Below are 19,273 nucleotides of genomic sequence, written 5' to 3'. Positions count from 1 at the left end.
TGTCAGATTGACCTTTTGTGGAGTTGATGTGACCAGGCAGGGTCCCATTACTACAAGAGAGTGCACTGTTGGTGGGCCTTCCTCCAAGAGAAGATTGAAGTTTGTCTTATATTGCTTCTCTGTTGCTGTGATAAACATCATGACTAAAAGCAACTTATGGAGGAAAGGGTTTATTTCAACTTATACTTTCAGGTCACAGTCCCTCACTGGGGAAGGAACTTAAGGCATGAAAATGTAGCAGAGCCTATGGAGGAACCCTGCCCACTGTCTAGCTCTCAGGCTCATGCTCAGCTACCTTATACAGCCCAGGCTCACCTGCCTAGGGATGGTACCACCCACAGTGGGCTAAGCCCTCCTACATCAATTGGCGATCAGGACAGTGTTCTTAGACATACCCAGAGACCAATCTGATGGAGGCAATTCTTCAGTTAAGATTCCCTCTTCCAGGTGTGTCAAGTTGACACCCAAGATAAATCACCACAAGCCCCCTGTAGTAGTCAGTGCATTACCAGAATGAAACGAATATCCTGGACTTCCTCCATTCTTGCTACTCTCTGACTATGACCAAAGTTGTTTCCTTTCTGTTTACTTTTTATTTTTAAACTTTCCTGAATGCTTACTTGGCATTTACTGGACGGAAGACATGCTATCAGAAACTGTGAGAGAAACATGATTCAGAATGAGTTGTCCATGACGCAGCAAGAGCAATGAACTCAATGGCAGCAGGGTCTCCTTCCAATTGAGAATCATCTACAGGCTTGGAATCTCAGAGAGTCCATGTGTGTAGGAGTGTGAAGTGGCCCCCAGCTGAGCCTTTTGACACAGAGGAATTATACTTCTTTATAAATGCTTCACATGCTGTTTCCAAAATGCTATGAGTTGAGGGGTTTTGTGAGCCCACTCCAGTTTGTGCTTCAGGGCATCACACCCTTCTGCTTCCTCCTCTATTGTATTTTCTTTCCAGACAGTCCTCTGTTCTGTAAATCCCCAGATCCTTCAGCAATGACTCACTTGAATTGATTCTCTGATTCATCAGCCCTGTGTCTGAGAGATTCCTATGGTAACGGTGAATAAGCCACTTTAAGAAGAAGCAGAGGAGTGGGGAGTAATTAAGAGTGTTCCGACTGATTGCAGAAGCAGCCAGAAAACTTCTGCAATTGGTCTGGGTACCATCTTCTCTCTCTTATACCTTGCATATTTTCTCAGGCTCCAAAATGTCCTGGGTTTTCTGCAAGCTTGGAACCAGGTCTCCAGCAATGGACTGATTACTCTTCCCTCAGCTGCTCAGTCCTTTGAAGTAGTCTGCTCATAGGGTTCTTTATAGCCAGCTTCATGGCCACTGTTTTAATGCAGGTTTGGCCTTGACATCATCATTTCATCAGGCCCACTGTGTACAAATACAACTCTGCAGCTTTCCTAAGAATAAGGGTGGTGGGCTGGGAGAAAGGCACCTGTTCACACAGGGCACCCCATTTTCTCCTCTCCTCTATCACAATCTTCCAGATCCCAGGAAATGCCTGGGAAGCAATATGCAATGCAGATTTCACCCTTTGGCTCCATCATCCCCTGGCTGACTTCTCCTACTTTCTCTTCTTTGTTGGACACTTAATTCTCCATCAGAAGCACTCACTTCACAAAGGGTGGCTGTAACATTTCTGAAGGGACCTTTGTCCTATAAATTGAGCTCTTCTTGAGTCACAGGAACGAAGCTGTCTTGGTAGGTTTTGGTCTTGTGTTTATTCTCTTTGCATCCTTATCATCTTAAGACAGTCAACGAATGCTGGATACAATCCATATATGCAATGAACTCATACGAATACATGTAGGCAGCATATGTGGAAAAGGCCATGAGTGCAGTGACATTTCCAATAGAGCAGACGACAAAGCAGGCATAAAATTCAACTTGTATGCATAAGTTGACTGACTGCTTATGACTGCCTGGAAAGTAATGTGAGAAGGCTGCTTCCAGGTTTGGGATTTATTAATGAAGTCTGCCCTGGAGAGTACCTGTACCTGGGTCATTTGTCCCCACACATGGGCTTTTCGGAGCTTTTGACAATAATTTCTGGCATTTCTTTAGCTTGAGAGATGACCTTAGTAGAGCCATGAGAAATGAGAAGCCATCTAGTTATCTGGGTAACTGCATTATCAATGACAACTTGCCCATTTATTGTGAGGACACCATCTCAGCCCCAAGTGGCAAATGCCATCTTACGTGCTCTGGAAAACTGTTAAAATGTGTTAATGAACCATTACCTTATGCTTCCTATAGAAAACTCCGAGTCTCAAATTTAGTGCATTAAACTCCGAGTTAGCCCCAGCTCCTGGCCTGTAGAAATCACACCTCTGATGCTCACCCTCCATCCTGAGATGAGGCAGCTAGAATTCAAGAGTCCCGAGAAGGGATTTCCACTTTTAGCAGGGGAAGCCAGTGTCTGGGCCAGATACAGATAGATTGCTGTTGCAGAAGGCAAGGAGAGGAATCATGAACTAGCTGCTTGTCCCTGCACAGCCCAGCAAATGAAGGCACCTTGACAGATGGGGCAACCTATCTTATCACTATCTTATCACTCTAGATGGATGGTAGGGTATTGGGATGTTGAGGCAAGCAGATGGGTTTCCTTTTCCCAGGGTTAGTGTAACCACATTGACTATTTGAAAGCTTGGCCATAAGGTTAGGCCTTGGTGTCCCAGGGATATCTGTGGAGCAGGAGAGATGCTTCTGGGCCCATGCAGTAGGATAACAGAGGACTCTGGCTGAATTCAGCAAGAGGTTTCCTGCCATGATACTTCTCAGACAGACAGCCCAGCAGGAAATAGACAATGGTTCAATTGAGTAGTCAAAAGAGGTGAGTGACAGGATTCTATTCTGCTGACTCTCAGCTCACCAGAAGGCAGGGATGGTGGGGATGAAGGTTTAGTGAGCTGGAGGCGGTTGCTCTCCTGTCCTGTCTCTAGCAATACAGCAATACAACTGTGCAGCACTAGCTCTGAGAGATTTTGTTATTCACATTATCCAGTAAGCTAGAAGACGCCTTTACTGATCTCCAGGGCTTCCTCAATTCAGCCAAATTGATCAGATTAACTATCACAGAAAGGGGAAATTAACATATAGACTCATTTCTTCCACTGCTCCAAATTTTACTTCTGTGAGGCATCAACCTCTATCTTCCTTTCCTTGTGGATGTGTCCTGCATGGCAAGGCAGGTGCAAGTGAGGTACCCTTGGGATAGTACTTGGAATAGCTGTATGTGGGGGAACAGTAGTCTTAGAAGATCCTGGCCAGTTGGTGGTGACAGTGATGGCTCATGGCTGGAGATATGATATGAATATAGATATGAACCTGATTTGGTAAGAACATATTTTAATAGCAATGTGTGTACTTTTACACATTTCAGGAAAACAGTTATTCAACATTTTAAATCCACTGTAACTCAAACCTTGAGATTTTAGAATCTCAAGTAAATGGTATTCTGATAAAATATTGTGTGAAACACTGGGGCAGATGAAGGCCAATACAGAACATCCCAGCTAGTACCTCCTTGAGCTACAGATGTATGAGAGGGAAAGGGAAACCTGGGCAAGAGGCTGATAGGTCATTTGGGGTCATGTCTAGGAAGCTGTGGCTCACCATGGGTGACATGAAAGGGCATTTGTTTCCATGGCATTTAAATTTTTTTGAAATAGGGAGACTACTGACTTGATTTGTTATTTTATCAAATGAAGCAAATGGATGCTTATTAGAGGTTTTGCCTAAGTATATGTGAGAGAGTGCACCCCCAAAACAGTTCCCCAGAATACCTCTCTAAAATTATGACAAAAAGAGAGATGCTTTGATAAAATAATGCAAAATTTTAAAAGCCTGAAGTTCATTCTCCCAGTCTTTTTCTATCCCAGACTCCCCAAAGCACTTTCCAGCCCCCTCTTGGTTTTCCCATAGCCCCTCCTGGTTCTCCCACAGTCCCCTCCTGGTTTTCCCATATTCCCTCCTGATTCTCCCATAGCCCCCTCCTTGGTTGTCCTGAAGACTCCAGGAGTATCAGAGACCACCAGTAAATGACACTTCACTTTCTTTTCCCCAGAGTCCTGCCCATTGCTTGCCTGGGACCCCTCATCTCATCCTAGTCCCTTCTCACTGAAGATTTCCCAAAGCCCTGACTGCTTCCTGCCTTGGGTCCTCACTGTGCCCCCACTGAGACGCAGAGCTTTCATTTCTTTCTTCTGGGCCTTCCCAAAGGCCACCTGCCACCTGCCAGAGACCACCCTGTCACCCCATAGAACCTATAGCTTTCAGAAATTGATCCTGCACCTCCTCTGTCACCACAAGAATCTTTCAGCCACTGCATGTGGCCTCATATGAAAAGAAACAAACCTCATATAAAAAGAAACAAACTACAACCAAACTACAGACTCCCAAACCCACTGTAAGAACACAAGCAATACAAAAGACCAAGATAATATGTCCTTCCCACACAAGATTCACCAATGCCATAGCAACATTCCCTATTAGAAACAACTGTGTCTGCTAGTTTTATGTTAGCTTGACACTAGCTAGAGTTATTTTGGAAGAAGGAACCACAATTGAGAAAATGTCCCTGCCAGAATGGCTTGTAGGTAAGTTGATAGGAGCATTTTCTTGATTGATGATTGATATGGGAGGGCCCAGCTCACTCTGGGTGATACCACCTCTGGACAGGTGGTCCTGGGTGGTGTAAGAAAGCAGACTGAACAAGTCACACGGAGCAAGTTAGTAAGCAGCTCCCCTCTATGACCTCTGCATCAGTTCCATTAGAGATGGAGTGTAATGTGAAAGTGTAAGATGAAATAAATAAACCCTTTCCCCATAAGCTGCTTTTGGGCATGGTGTTTTATCACAGCAATAGGAACCTAACCAAGACAATGACTTATATATGAAATGCTAGATATAGTCCAAAGGAAAAATTATAAAGAAGTTCAAAGAGTTTGATGAATTCAAAAACACAGAAATGAATGAAACAAGAAGGCTGAAACAGGATATGAATCTAGAAGTCACTAAAAGGAAAAACTGAAGAAAATTCAAACTGAAATGAAGCCGGATGTAGAAGTTTGAGTAGTTCACACAAAAAAGCTTGGTAGAAAGCAACATCAACAGAATGGGCTGTGTATAGAAGATAAAATATCAAGATCAAAGGATGAAGTAAAAGGATTGGATCAGTCAAAGAAAATGATAAATGAAAATAAAAAGTTGCATAAACAGAATATGAAGTATCTTTTAGATGATATAAAAAGACAAAAATCTATGAATAATAGACATTGAGCAAAGAGTCCAAGTACTAGAGGCAGCTTGGTGCTGGCATAAAAATACACACAGAGATAGACTAGAATAGAAAGAGCACTTGGATACATGTCCACAAAACCTAGTCATCTGATTTTGACAGACACCTGCACTACACCTTATAGAAAACACGGCATCTTCAACAGTCAGTTTTGCTACATGTAGAGGTGTAAGACTAGATCCTTATCTCTCACGTTACACAAAAATGAGTCTAAATCAGGCACTTCAACTTAAGATCTGAGAATGCTTGGAGGAAAATGTAGGGATTGCTTTTCAAGATATAGGCATAGACCAGGACTTTTAAACAGAGCTCTGGTCTCTCGGAAAATAAGACTACCAACCAACTCAAGGGACCTCATCAAACTAAAAAAAACTTCCAGGCAGTCAATAAAACTATCAATAAAGCGAAGAAAACTGTCAATCAAGTGAAGAAGCCACACAGAATAGAAAAAAGGTTTTGCCCAGCTATTTACCCAATAGAGGATTAATACCTAGAATACCTGAACAATGAAAAAAACTAAACATCGGGAAAGAAAACTTGATAAAAAATGGGTCATAGCAGCTAGGGAGCCTGCATGGAACGTCCTAGGCCCTCCATATCTGGGTGACAGTTTTGTAGCTTGGTCTTTTGTGGGGCCCCTAGCAGCAGGACCAGGACCTGTCCCTGATGCATTTGCTGGTTCTTTGGCACTTATTCCCTATGGTGGGATGCCTTGTTCAGCCTTGGTGAAGCGGGGAGGAGCTTGTTCCTGCCTCAGTTTGAAATCCCATGCTTTGTTGATTCCCATGGGAGGCCTTACCCCACCTGAATGGAGATGGATGAGAAGTGAATGGGGAGGGAAGAAGGGAGGTGGGGGCGGGAACAGGAGGAGAGGATGGAGGACAAACTATAGTTGGTGTGTAAAATAAATAAAAAATTAATAAAAAGAAAGCAAGTCAGTCAGGATAAAGCCTCTGCTTCTCCATCACTTTGATTTTGCCGTGCTCTATGACACAAGCATATGGTGTCTTCAGCAATAGAGTCTTATCATCTAGTCCTTGAGGACAGACAAGAGCAATAGTAATACAATGTAATGTTTGAGGACAAGAACTCCAAAAGAAGTAACTTATACATGGCACAGACTTTTTTATTTGTTACCCTCTGGTGTCTAGTAGGGGCATTGCTGCTTTGTTTCTGACTAACTCCATTTTAACACACACTCTCTCCCTCCCTCCCTCCCTCTCTCTCTCTCTCTCTCTCTCTCTCTCTCTCTCTCTCTCTCTCTCTCTCCTCTCTATTTCTTTCTGTTTGTGAGTGTGTGTTAGTGATACTAAAATGTAGTAAATTTCCATGTCTTTTTCAAAAAGTCTTTTGTTTTATTTATCCCTACTCCTTCACATAGCCTACCTCCACTCCCCATCCCCTCCTTGGTCCATCCTTCCCCTTATATCTGTGCACTCTCTCTCCCCTCTCTCCATAGCCATTCCCATGGCATTTTATTAATTTCACAAACTCTATGGGTACTATGATTGAAACACACATCTGAAGATTTAACACCAGCCTCCACAGTGACAGAAAACCTGTGATGCATATCTTCCTTGGTCTGGGCTACCCCACTCAAAATAACGGTTTCCATCTCTTTCTGTTCAGTAGTGAATTTCATAGTTTCATTTTTCTTAATATCTGAACCATATATTCTGTATGAATATAACAATTTTCGTTTTTCATTCATCCATTGATAGAAATCTAGGGTGTTTCCTTTTCCTGACTATTATAAATATAATCACAGTGCATACGGATGGGCAGATGTCTCTAGAATATGATATGGACTCCCTCTGGTTATATATGGGAGTGGTACTGCTGGGTCATATGATATATCTAGAGTTGGCTTCTGGAGGAGCCTTCATACTGATTTTTAAAGTAGTTGCACCAGTTTGCATTTCCTCAGGCACTGAAATGGAGTTCCCTTTTCTATACATCAATGCCATCACTTGTTATTTTTTGTTTGCTTTTTATCTTAGCCATTCTGACCAGAGAGAAATTGTAATTTGCATTTGTCCAATAGCTCAATGTGTTGAACATTTTTAAGTATTTATTAGCCATTTGTATTTCATGTTCCAACAATTCTCTATTTAGCTGTGTACTCTACAATTAATATTTAAACTGTATTTAAAACATGCATACAATGCATACATCACAACTCGCTTTCCACTCCTCTCTCCAATCACTTCATGCCCCACCACTTACTCTGTCTCAAATTGGTTACTTCTTTATATATATATATATATATAATATATATATATATATTATATTAAGTTACTGAGTCCAAAAAACGGATCATAGATCTGCACAAATAATGAAAGAGAGAGAAAATGAGAGAGAGTGAGAGAGAAAGAGAGTGAGCTAATAAACATTTTTAAAAGTAGTTAATAGCTGGGCATAGTGGCTCACATCTTTAATAAAAGATAAAAAAAGAATTCTAAAAGACATTGAAGTTATCAATTATCAGTGAGGATGCAGAACAAAGTGGATACACTTACTCATGGTTGGTAGGGTGGGCGCACATTGGCATAAGCACATTAGGAAGTCCTTTGCTGGTATCCAATAAAGCCCAATGTATGCCCACCCACTCCTTTCTGAGGTGTCTGACTGATGGAAACACACACCTATGTACACCGCAGCTTTGGATGAAGGCTTTCATATGCAGCACAATTCATAATAGCAAGATCTAGAAACTAGGCAAATGTCCATCCAACAGAGGAGAGATTTGTATGTATCCACTGCAGACCACAGTGATTGTGAATGTGTATGCAAGCCAAGATGAATCTCACCAATATCATGCTTACCTACTAAGGCCAGGCTTAGAAGGACTTGTGGGGACTCCACAATGAATGGGAACCACAAACATAACTGGGGTGACTGAAGTTGGGATAGCTCACAGCCTTGGGGTAGAAGCTAGGAGAGGATATTAGATGGAATCTGGGGAAAGTATGAGATGTGTTGGTCTGCTTATAAAAATCCATCAATTTATATGCTTTCCCATTGTTGGGAGTGACTGTCGTCTGAGCCAAGCAATGGTCATCTTTGGGGCTTCAACTGTTCCTGCTTATAAAAGATCACCCAAGCTAGGCTTGTTGACTGTTTGCAGTACTTCGTGGAGGAGAGAGTGGGGAGGGTCATGAGACCTTCACCTAAGTATCAGGAACTCCCTACCACCTGTTGTATACAGTTCCATCTTAATTCCATGTGACATCAGAGAGGAGCTAGAGGGCTGTCTTAGGATTACCGTTGCTGTGATGAAACACCATGGCCAAAAGCAAATTGAGTTGGAAAGGGTTTATTTGGCTTACATTTCCACATTACAGTCTATCACTGAAGGAAACCAGAAAGGAACTCAAACAGGGCAGAAACCTGGAGGCAGGAGCTGATGCAGAAGCCATGGAGGGTGCTGCTTATTGGCTTGCTCCTTATGGATTGCTCAGCCTGCTTTTTTACAGAACCCAGGACCACCAGACCAGAGATGGCACCACAAAACAGTGGAAAGGGTCTTTTCACATCTATCACTAATTAAGAAAAAGTCCTATAGGTTTGCCTACAGCCTGAACTTATGGAGGTTCTTAACTGAGGTTCCCTCCTCTCCGATGACTATATCCTGTGTCAAGTTCACATAAAACTAGTCAGAACAAGTACAAAGCCCAGCAAGACTAGAAATGAATCCATTTCTTTGCAGCTATACCCTACTTGCAAAGATGCTTGGGGGGAAACTCTCATACCTGCTGGATAAGGACTTTTCAGGTACAACCACTTCTATAAGGAAGCCCAATAAAGTCATTGGTTCCCTAGAGTGAACTTTGTGCAGTCATGCCTCAGCCTTTGGGACTCTAGGAGATGGTTCAAACATTGCTTGCAACTGCCCCTGGGAAAGAATTTCACCAACACCCATATGTAATATGTAAGAGTTCAAAAACAGGGAAGTAAATAATTTTTAAATGAGTAGACTTGCAGCTGGAGAGATAGCTCAGTAATTAAAAGCATTTGCTGCTCATGTGTTCTGTCTCCAGCACTAACAGGAGGGCTCCGACCCTCTGTTAACTACAGTTCTGGTAATCTGATGCCCTCTTCTGGTCTCCTTGGGTACTGCACACACTTGGAACACTTGTATATATGCAGGAAAAATTCACACAAAAAAGAAAAATAAATCTTTCTAAAATGTCTAGACTGATGCCTTGGCAATATATTTAGCACTAATTTATATCAACACACCTCATGACTAGTAAAACCGAGTTTTAGAAAATGGCAGGAGTGAGATGTGGGTTGGAGGGGCAGCAGGGCTAGCAGTGACTTTCAGAATCCAGCAAGAGAATCGGGTGATGGTGAGGGGGTAGTTTTGTGTCTAATGTCACCTTGATTTGTGATTTCCTATGACCACACTCGGGGACCAGGGCTATGTGTGGGAGTTGAGGAGGGGCAAAGATGCGTTCCTGCATACAATCACTGTCCTTCAGATGCTGGATGTCCTGGCAATGCACTGTGGAGGGAGACAGTTTTAACTCACAACTGTTGCCTCCAAGGGGAAAACAAAAATAAACAAAAACTGGAGGCCAAATATTTAATTGCTACTTTTCTTCTTGGCAGCTTCAAAAGCAGTGTGCGAACACTTTTTTCTTGTAAGGAACCAACAATGTATATATTCTCAAGAACATGAGGACATGACAGTGTTTGAGGTAGGTGAGTGAAGGACATACACAGAGCCGGATGCAAGGTTCAGCTGGTACTGGGTTCCAGATGTTTCCTGAAACATGTGCCATGACGAATTCTCTATCTCCTTGTCCAGAGGCTCAAACCTGCCTGTGACTCTGGCTCCTTGGAGCCTTACTCTGGCTTCTGGCTTCATAGACACTTATACACATGTGCATACACACACACACACACACACACACACACACACACACACACACACACACACACACAATTTATAAATATTAAAAAGAAATGAAAATTGAATAAAATGGGAGTGAGACTCGCCTTACCTGTCCGTGTGTGTGTGTGTGTGTGTGTGTGTGTGTGTGTGTGTGTGTGTGTGTGTGCTGGGGAGATCTGCTAATACCACACCAGAGTAATGATCCACAGGATGCAAGAATGCAGTTAGGCACAGCAGCCAGTGTTGGTACAAACTTTGGGATTCTGACCCCAAGTAGTTCATTTGAGGTATATTTAAGCATAGCACAAATGGGAGAATTTTTCCCTCCAATTAATTAACTTAACCCTATGTGCATAACAAAGCTTAAGACATGACTACATTGAAACTCTTTGTAAAGTTCCTGTGACATATTCCATATAGATGGGTTCTATAGATTAACTGAAAAAAAAAAAAACAAACATGATAAAGGTTGGGGGAAAGATCCATTGTGGTCTCAGCCACACAGAAAATACAAACGTCACAGACTATTAACCATGTCTGCTCCCAGCCTGCTGGATAGAAAACAGGTTGTATACACATCTCTCCTTTTGAAGAGACAACCCTGCATGTTTAACATTCCTGGTTCCTCCAGTGTTTATCTGTGAACACAAAAACAATCATGCTTCTCATGTGTTCCATTTTCATCACTTGGTAGGAGGGAGATAGAGTCTGATTTTGGCCTTCTAAAATATATTTCGCCCTATGCAGATATTATTTCACAACTGGATAAATACATGTAGAATTCTTCTCATTAAAATTGATATTATGAACCTAGAAAAGGGTTTTGACCTACAATCAAATGTCAGTCAGGTTGTTTTCCTGAGTAGCACAAAGTTTCTAAAACTCCTGCATGGTGGGAGAGGGGCAAACTGAGCCCACAGGGAAAGCATCACCTTCCCAAAGACACAGAGAACGTAAGGGTGCAGCCCTCAGATTAGGAAAGATGACAGAGGAAGATCAGGTCATGGGTAGATGCATCCTAGTGAGGTCTGCATGTTTGAATTTCTCCACCTCATGCATGGGGAAGGTCATTCCTTCCCAACTGAGCTATTATGAAGATCAAATAAGCCAGGGACTTTTTGACAAGCAAGAGAAAAATACTACCAACCACCATTTCTTTCATGGAAGAAAGAAAAGAAAAAGCTACTTAGCAGCTCAGAATTCAAGGGGAAGTGATTTTCTTGGGGGCGATTCTAGAAGCTCAGGAGCACATCTGAGGTCAAGAGGAAACATTTCAAAGGCTTTGCTTGTCAGTGGCAATGTAAAAAGTGAGTGAGAGACTGCGAACACAATACCATTACAGCTAAACACAATAAGAAAAATTTTATGACACCTTCTTCAAAGATGGCTTTGTACATAGTATCTGATGATATAGAATACACCAAGTAAATTAATATTATCTATAAATATATGCATAGGAAATGAGAAGGAACATCATCATATCATTGGAAGTGTTGTGGGTTACAGATGGATTCAGATGTTCTTTCATATAAAAATCTATGAACTGTGGAGCCCTTGGTTCCATGCCCAGCACTGGAAAAAATGCTTTAAAATCTATACTTCTTAATGCTCCGTGCAAGACATAAAACTGTCAATCACATTAAATAACAAAGTTTGAAAGAAAAATACACATAATTTACAACAACTGCAGTAACAAACAATGAACACAACAACTTTTCTTGGGGTGACATGAACAAACACCTACTCACCCCAGATGGGGCATTAATCAAAAACCAAAGTCAAGATTTTATATAAGTTTAGTGTGAAGCAAGAAATTTATTGGGATTACTTTTTTTGATACAGGGTCTCACTATGTTGTAATCGTGAATGTCCTAGAACTTCCTATGTAGGTATAATGTGGGAAATTACCAATATGGAGCCAGGTAAAAATACAAGGGAATTTAATAGGGAAAGCCTAGGTCACCAGCCAGCGGGGCAGCAGTAAGTACAGCAAGCCAAAAATGAAATGGAAGAAGGGGCTGCCACCAGAGCATCCCTCACTCTTAAGCCTTCCTTATGTCACCTTGACCACGCCCTCAGAGGCTAGCAGGCATGGCTACAGTCCCCTACATAGGTTAAGTTGGCCTTACCTCACAGAGGTCTGTATATCTCTGTCTTCTGAGTACTAGGATTAAAGTTGTGTGCCACCATGCCTGGGTTACTGGAATTTCTCCAGGAGTGTGACTGAAATGCTACTTACAGACTGTGGATGACGGCAAACAGCAGTACCCATGAAAGGTCTCATCCCAGCATGGCAGCTTCTCCATAGCTGTGTAGATGGAGTCTTCCTTCAGCTAATCTTCAGCTTACTATCTAATTCAGAACCCCCTGAGACCACAGGCAGCTAGGCAGGATCACATACAGCTGCAAGAGGGATATAGATAGTGGTGTCTGGAATCTCAGGTTTAGATCTAATGACTCTCCTGAACTTTCCTTCCATGAGGGAATCATCAACAGGACTGACCTTGTTGAAGGTCGCTTCTGGGTAATCACAGCTGCTCTGATAAAAATAGTAATGTCTGTTATGCTCTGAGGATAGTGTTACACAACACAGCAGTGCCAACAGCACTCAAAAATACATACAGGTTTGACTGTAAAATTCCATTTCTTAAATTTGAAAGTTTTCAAGTAGTCCATTTGACTAGAAGGTGGACATTGTACTCCTTCAAAGTTTGTGATAAATTTCTCCATAGTCTACTGCACATTGTTTTTGGTACCATGTTGTTTCTCATCACACACACACACACACACACACACACACACACACACACACACACACACACACACACACCACCACCACCACCACCACCACCACCACCAGAAAAATGATTATGGATGAATATCAACCTTTAAGACAACTGTGGTACTTAATCTTGACTGATAACCTGATTGAATTGAGAAGCATCTAAGAGATTGATAAAGCATGCCACAGAAGATGTGAGGGCCTCTCCCAAGAGCATTAGATGAAGAGAGAAGCCCTGCCCTGAGTATGATGGTACCATTCCCTGTGCTGGGAGGGAAGGAACCAGTGAGCACAGGCAAGCCCTCTCTCGGCTTCCTGGAGTAAGCTAGCAAGCACAAACAAGCTTGCTCTCTCTGCCTTTTAGCCACAACAAATGGGATGCGCTGCTCTGCCACACCCTCTCTGCCAAGATGGACCAAAATTTCTGGACTCATGAGCCAAAAAATATTTCCTTCCTTATGTTGTCAGTGTTGGACATTCTGTTATCTTGTTCTGATTTTGTTTTTCAGGCCTGGGATTGAACCCCAGCCCTTGCACTTAGCAGGCTAGGGCTATACCACTGAGCTACATTCTCAGCAATATATACATACATACATACATACATACATACATACATACATACATATATATATATATATATATATATATATATATATTGGAAGTCAATCTGTCTTAAACTTACTACATTGCCCAGGTTGGCTCTAACTCATGATCCTTGTGCTTTAGCCTCATGATGAGTCTTAACAAACTGAAAGTTAAATCAGAAAAGTTGTACCACTTACATCACCACTAACTGGATGTTGGATGGCTTGTTCCTGGTGAAAGTTAGCTATTTGGAATGAAGCAATGAGGGGAATGTTATCATCTAAATGCAGACCTGGGCAGCTGGACCTATGCCTACGGAGTTATCCAGACTCGGCCACAGGATGGGCTTTAATCATGGCAAAGCTGTCCCCTCCAGGAGCTCATCACAGAGCCGCATTTTCAGACTTTCCATCATCCATGTACCAGGCTGCCACACTCCCAGGATAACATCGTGATTCATCCAGTTCTGTGCACCTCCACAATAGGCCATTTATCTGAGCCTGGCCAGGTGGCTCGGGAACGATGGTTAGAGAAAGGGCTTCATTGTTCGATAATAATTTACAACAGCCTGGGAAAATATTTTCTATCTTGTAAAATAATGTTCTGCATGAACAGAGACATACACATCCTGGAAGAGGGAAGAAAAGAGAGAGAGAGAGAGAGACTTCTTACAGAAGCTAGTCCACATAGGAAATCAATTTCATCCATGTAGATGTGTAGTGACATCGAATTCCCCATGGCCATTTCCCAGACTCTGAAAGAACTTCCTGCTTAGGCTGAAAGCAGTTCTCTGTTATCTTAGATGATTCCAGAACAGATCTTCTGATCCAGCAAGCTTTGGGTGCTACTAGTAAGTATCTCAAGAAGTATCAAAAAGGGTGGGGGAATAAAGAAGAAAGGGGGACCTAAGACAAACAGACCCCACTTCCTACTTTCCAGCACCTTCCAGAAAGGCCATTAAATTATGATATCAATGGGTTGATGGAGCTAGTGCCCTCATATCACATCAATAGCCAGGTAGGGTCCACAATTTCAATATGTCAGCTTTTGTGGGGGGGCAGTCAAAACCCAAACTACAGCAAAAAGTGACCCCACAAAGCACCGAGAGAAGATCGAGAAAAGCAAACAAGCAGAGTACTGAAGGGGGTTGAGTTAATGGACAGGTTACTGCTGTGACATGACATAGAAAGCACTGGGTATCACTGCATCTTAGAAGTGAGCCATCTAAATGGTGTGTGATGGTAAGCAGTTCTTTGTGGGAAACAGGATGAATGCAGCTGCCTCTGGAAATGCTATGGGATGGACTTCAGATCTCTGAGAGGCGAGGAAGCTATAGATTTTTGTTAGGGTGGAAGGATGCTCTGAGGGTCTCTTTTTCCCTTGTGTCTGTTAGTGTTCAGAATGGAGCATCTTTTTATGAAAGAAAAGCCAAGAAGAGTCACAGCTGTTTGCAGTAAGAAGTCTGATTTACACAGAAACAGTGAGTGTTCCAGTGAGGGGGCTAGGTTTGGATAAAATGAGCCCTATAAAAGTTTTTTTGGCTTATTCCTGGGCATGTAAAGCAGTGACCCATTTGGCCTACAGGAAACTGGAAATCATTATGCATGTTCATCTTATGGGTCTTTAATCAAGAAACCTATTTCCTCGGAGAATCTTCAATGTATCCACCCCTCTGGCTTTTGTCCCCCAAGAGAATCAAATGAAATTGAAATCAGTATCCCTGGGTTCAGTCAGCTCATGCTTTCCCAGCCACGCTTCAACTGAAAAGCAGAGAGTTGCTGGATCACCAGCCAGTGAAGCAGCTGTCAAGCTCACTAAGGGATAGCACCCATCAGTCAAGCTGACTGGCATGGTCTTTGGAAGAGACTGATTCATAGGCTGGGATCTCTCAGGTACAAGTTCTGAAATAAGAATTCAGTAGCAAATGGATTTCTTGTAACGTGAACCTGCAGGATTTTCTTTACAATTTTTGGCTGTCTCAGACCATGGTTTCTTTTCTCTGTATCTTTTTGGGTTCATACTTGGTGAAGCAAAGCATCATGGAGCATGCAGTGAAGCCAAGTAGCTCATCTCATGGTAGACAGGTGGTGGAGAGTGAGAGAGGAAGGCAGAAGAGAAGAAATCTTCCTGGGACATGCTCATGTGACCTACTTTCTTCAGCCAGCCCCCTCTAAAGTTTCTACCATCTTCCCATAATGCCATCAGAGTATGACCCCATCTATATGTTTGTACCTAGACGAAGTTAGGAGCCTCGTGATATAATCCCTTCAGTAGAACTGTCAGATACGTACAGAGCCAAACCATGTGAGACTGGGTTAGACACTTCACATCCAAACTGTCACTGTAGGTGACCACTAAGCACAGGTAGGGAGTGGGGAAATGAAAGGAAGTGTTTGGTGGGCAATTAGCTGGTTACTCCTGTGGACAACTGTGCTGGCTAATTTTATGTCAACCAGACATAAGCTAGAGTTATCTGAAGGAGGAGAACCTCAGTTGAGAAAATGCCTCTGTAAGATCTGGCTGTATAATTTTCTTAATTAGTGAATAAGGGAGGAGGGCCCAGCCATGGTGGGTGGTGCCATCCGTGGGCTGGTGGTCCTGGGTTCTATTAGAAAGCAAGCTGAGCAAGCCATCAGGAGCAAACCAGTACTCATCACCCTTCCATGGCTTCTGCATCAGCTCCTGCCTCCAGCTTCCTGCCCCTGTTTGTGTTCCTGTCCTGACTTCCTTCAGTGATGATAAAGAGTGTAAGCAAGTGTAAGCCAAATAAACCATTTACTCTCCAACTTGCTGTTTGGTCATGGTGTTCATCACAGCAATAGTAACCCTAACTAAAATAAAAGCCAAGGCTTACTCTAATGAGAAATTATGGGCTGTAACATGGAAAGCCGTGGGTGTAATTGCATCTTGAGAGGGGAGGAATTGAAAGTATTTTCCAAGAGTAAAGCAGTGGGAAGCACTGATATGAAGTTCAAAGGGGCTGTGGGCAGGAGGGTGGGCCAGCCACTGGCAATGTTTGTTGCAGGAGGCAAGCAGCTTGAATCAGAAATGGGTTTGTTGTGTCATTGTCTTGAATTTGTGGGTGTGTTTGGGGTTCCTGCCTATCTTGGAATCATCCCCCTTCCTTTGGGAATGGTTCCGTTGACCATGTCTATGGTGTCATTGTTTCCCGGGCAATAGAGGATCAATCCAGTGGTTGGCTTCTGCCTCTGAACAAGTCACTCAAATTCTCTTCCCCTTGAATCTGAAGCACAAAGACTAGAGAATTAGTCACTCCAAAGGAATCCCACAGACATCCTATTTACTTTGACAACTGTGGGGGGGGCTCAAAAGCTCTCTTGCTTTCCCCTCCTGACTACTAGCCACAGCCCATTCTTGTGACAGACTTCTGTTATTCTAGTTTCTGTTGCTTATTGTTGGTACAGAGCTAAGATGTTTTGTTTTTGTCATTGAGACAGGATCTCCCTTTGTAGCCCTAGCTCTAACTGGCCTAGAACTTGATATGTAGACAAGGCTGGCCCCGAACTTACAGAGTTCTGACTCGTAAGTGCTGCAATTAAAGGCATGTTTCACCACACCCAGTTTAAGATGTATATATGTACACACAATGAAAAAATATTGAATACAATAGTAGTGATCCAGTTTTTGTGTGTGTGTGCACACGCACATGTGCGTGCACACACAATCAATGACACATTGATTTAATGTCTATTCACCTTTGCCAGTGGGCACACACAACAGCAGAGAAGTCTTTGTGCAGAGCAGGCTTCGTTGTAAAGCTGCAGGTGTGTTCAGCATGGGAAAAGATGTATGTCTACCTATCTCATTGATCACAAGAGCACAAACATGTCTTCACATATTTAGTTAGATTTTAATGGGAACAAAGCCGTTAATCCTGAGCTCTCTAGAAAAAAGGAAATCGGTTTGCCTTTTCAAAAAATATGAGCATTTAAGCTGTGAGTTAAGTAATCCTTTGGATAGCAGGAACCCATACCTCAGTGTATTAAATGTTTTTCAATCATCCACCTTGTTCATTATAGAAAAGTAAATTTACTTAGCCACTAAATACCAAATGTTCACTTAGAAAACATTACCGAATGTGATCAAGAGATTTTCTTTCTTGTGAAATAATCGCCTCAAAGCTGCATAACCACCAAGAGCACATCTTCCAGGGGACGCGGGCAGGAGCCTTGACAACTGCAGATTTAAGTGCCTGTGCAAAAAAAAAAAAAAAAAAAAAATCCTCTCCTTTCTCAAGGCAGCTGCAGCTTGCCTCTCAGCTGCCTCTAACTCACATGGCACTCCTGGGGGGAAAGCCTTCAGTGGGTGTGTTCACAGACTTCTGCCAGGGGGACATGGTTTGTAGAGAATCTATGCCCTTTTGATCAATAATGAGACACATAAGAAACAGGAAGAGATTCAGGTTGGAGGCAAGGAAATCTGATTTTTTTCCCCATGGCTAGACACCCTCTTGCTATACAAGTGGGTGAATCCTTCCTCGTGCCTCAATTTCCTTACTGGAAAAGGCTCATCAGGGATTCCATTCTGTGAATTAATAAGTAAGCTTAGCTCTAAGGGCTCAATGGTTTAGTCTTGTTGGGATTTATCTATAATATTATATTTCTCTTTAACAGCAAAGCATAGATAATGATAACAATAGTAGACCATGAACTACTCTGGTACTTCAGACACACAGCCTAATCTAATTCACACCATGGTCTTAGGAGATGCACACTAGGATTATCCTTAGGTTTGAGATCAGAAAACTGAGGCACAGAATAGTGAAATAACTTGCTTATGGTCCCACTGTAAGAAACTAAATAAAAAGTAAGCATTTATATCTAGATCATCTGGCTTAAGCCAATATGCTGTCCTGTCTCTCCCAATAATGCATGACCAAAGAAGCACTGTTACTGTAGATTCTATGCAGGGTCTCTACCCCTGATCCATGTCCCAAGCCCCTCTCTGAGGTACTTTAGTCAGGGACTCTACCACTTGGCAATAGTTCCAGTCTCAAATACAGACCCTACTTGATTCTTATACCATATGTCATGGCCACAAATGGAGTCACCTAACTGAATGTAGAGGTTTTAAACAAATTGACAACAATAAAAGACTTTTGAGTATGCAAAGATGAAAATTCATTAAAAAACGAACATAGTGACTATGAGATCTTTCTGGTGGTACTTGCCCATGTCTGTCACCTACTTCACTGCAGGCTTAGTTCTGAACTCACAACACTTTCGCTTAGACCACCACACAAGGCAACATCAATGATGTTGTCAGAAACACAATGGCTCAGATTCTACTTACATGCTATGTATTGTGATGTTTCCAGTCTACATACAAAGTTTTCTGCTGTGTAGAAACATCACATTTTAATTATAGCACAAAAAGGGCTTAGAAGGTTTGGAAACCCATTATCCTGAGCATGGGTCAAATCAGTATATCTGGATTGTATTATGCTAAAATGTTTGATCAAAAATGCAGTTTGAGTTGCTGGTTTGAGCTTCATAAAAAGTCATTGTGATGGCTAATCTTGGTTGTCAACTTGACTGCATATGGGATCAGCTAAAACCCAAGTGCTGGATACCCTGGGAGGGGTTTTCTTGATCAGATTATTTGAAGCAGGAAGATGCACTTTAAATCTGGCCCACACCTTCTGGTGGTGACCCACATAAATGATTATGG

The sequence above is a fragment of the Cricetulus griseus genome, chromosome 6 (assembly GCF_003668045.3).
Source record: "Cricetulus griseus strain 17A/GY chromosome 6, alternate assembly CriGri-PICRH-1.0, whole genome shotgun sequence".
NCBI lineage: Eukaryota > Metazoa > Chordata > Mammalia > Rodentia > Cricetidae > Cricetulus > Cricetulus griseus.
Note: the sequence above shows the minus strand (reverse complement) of the source record.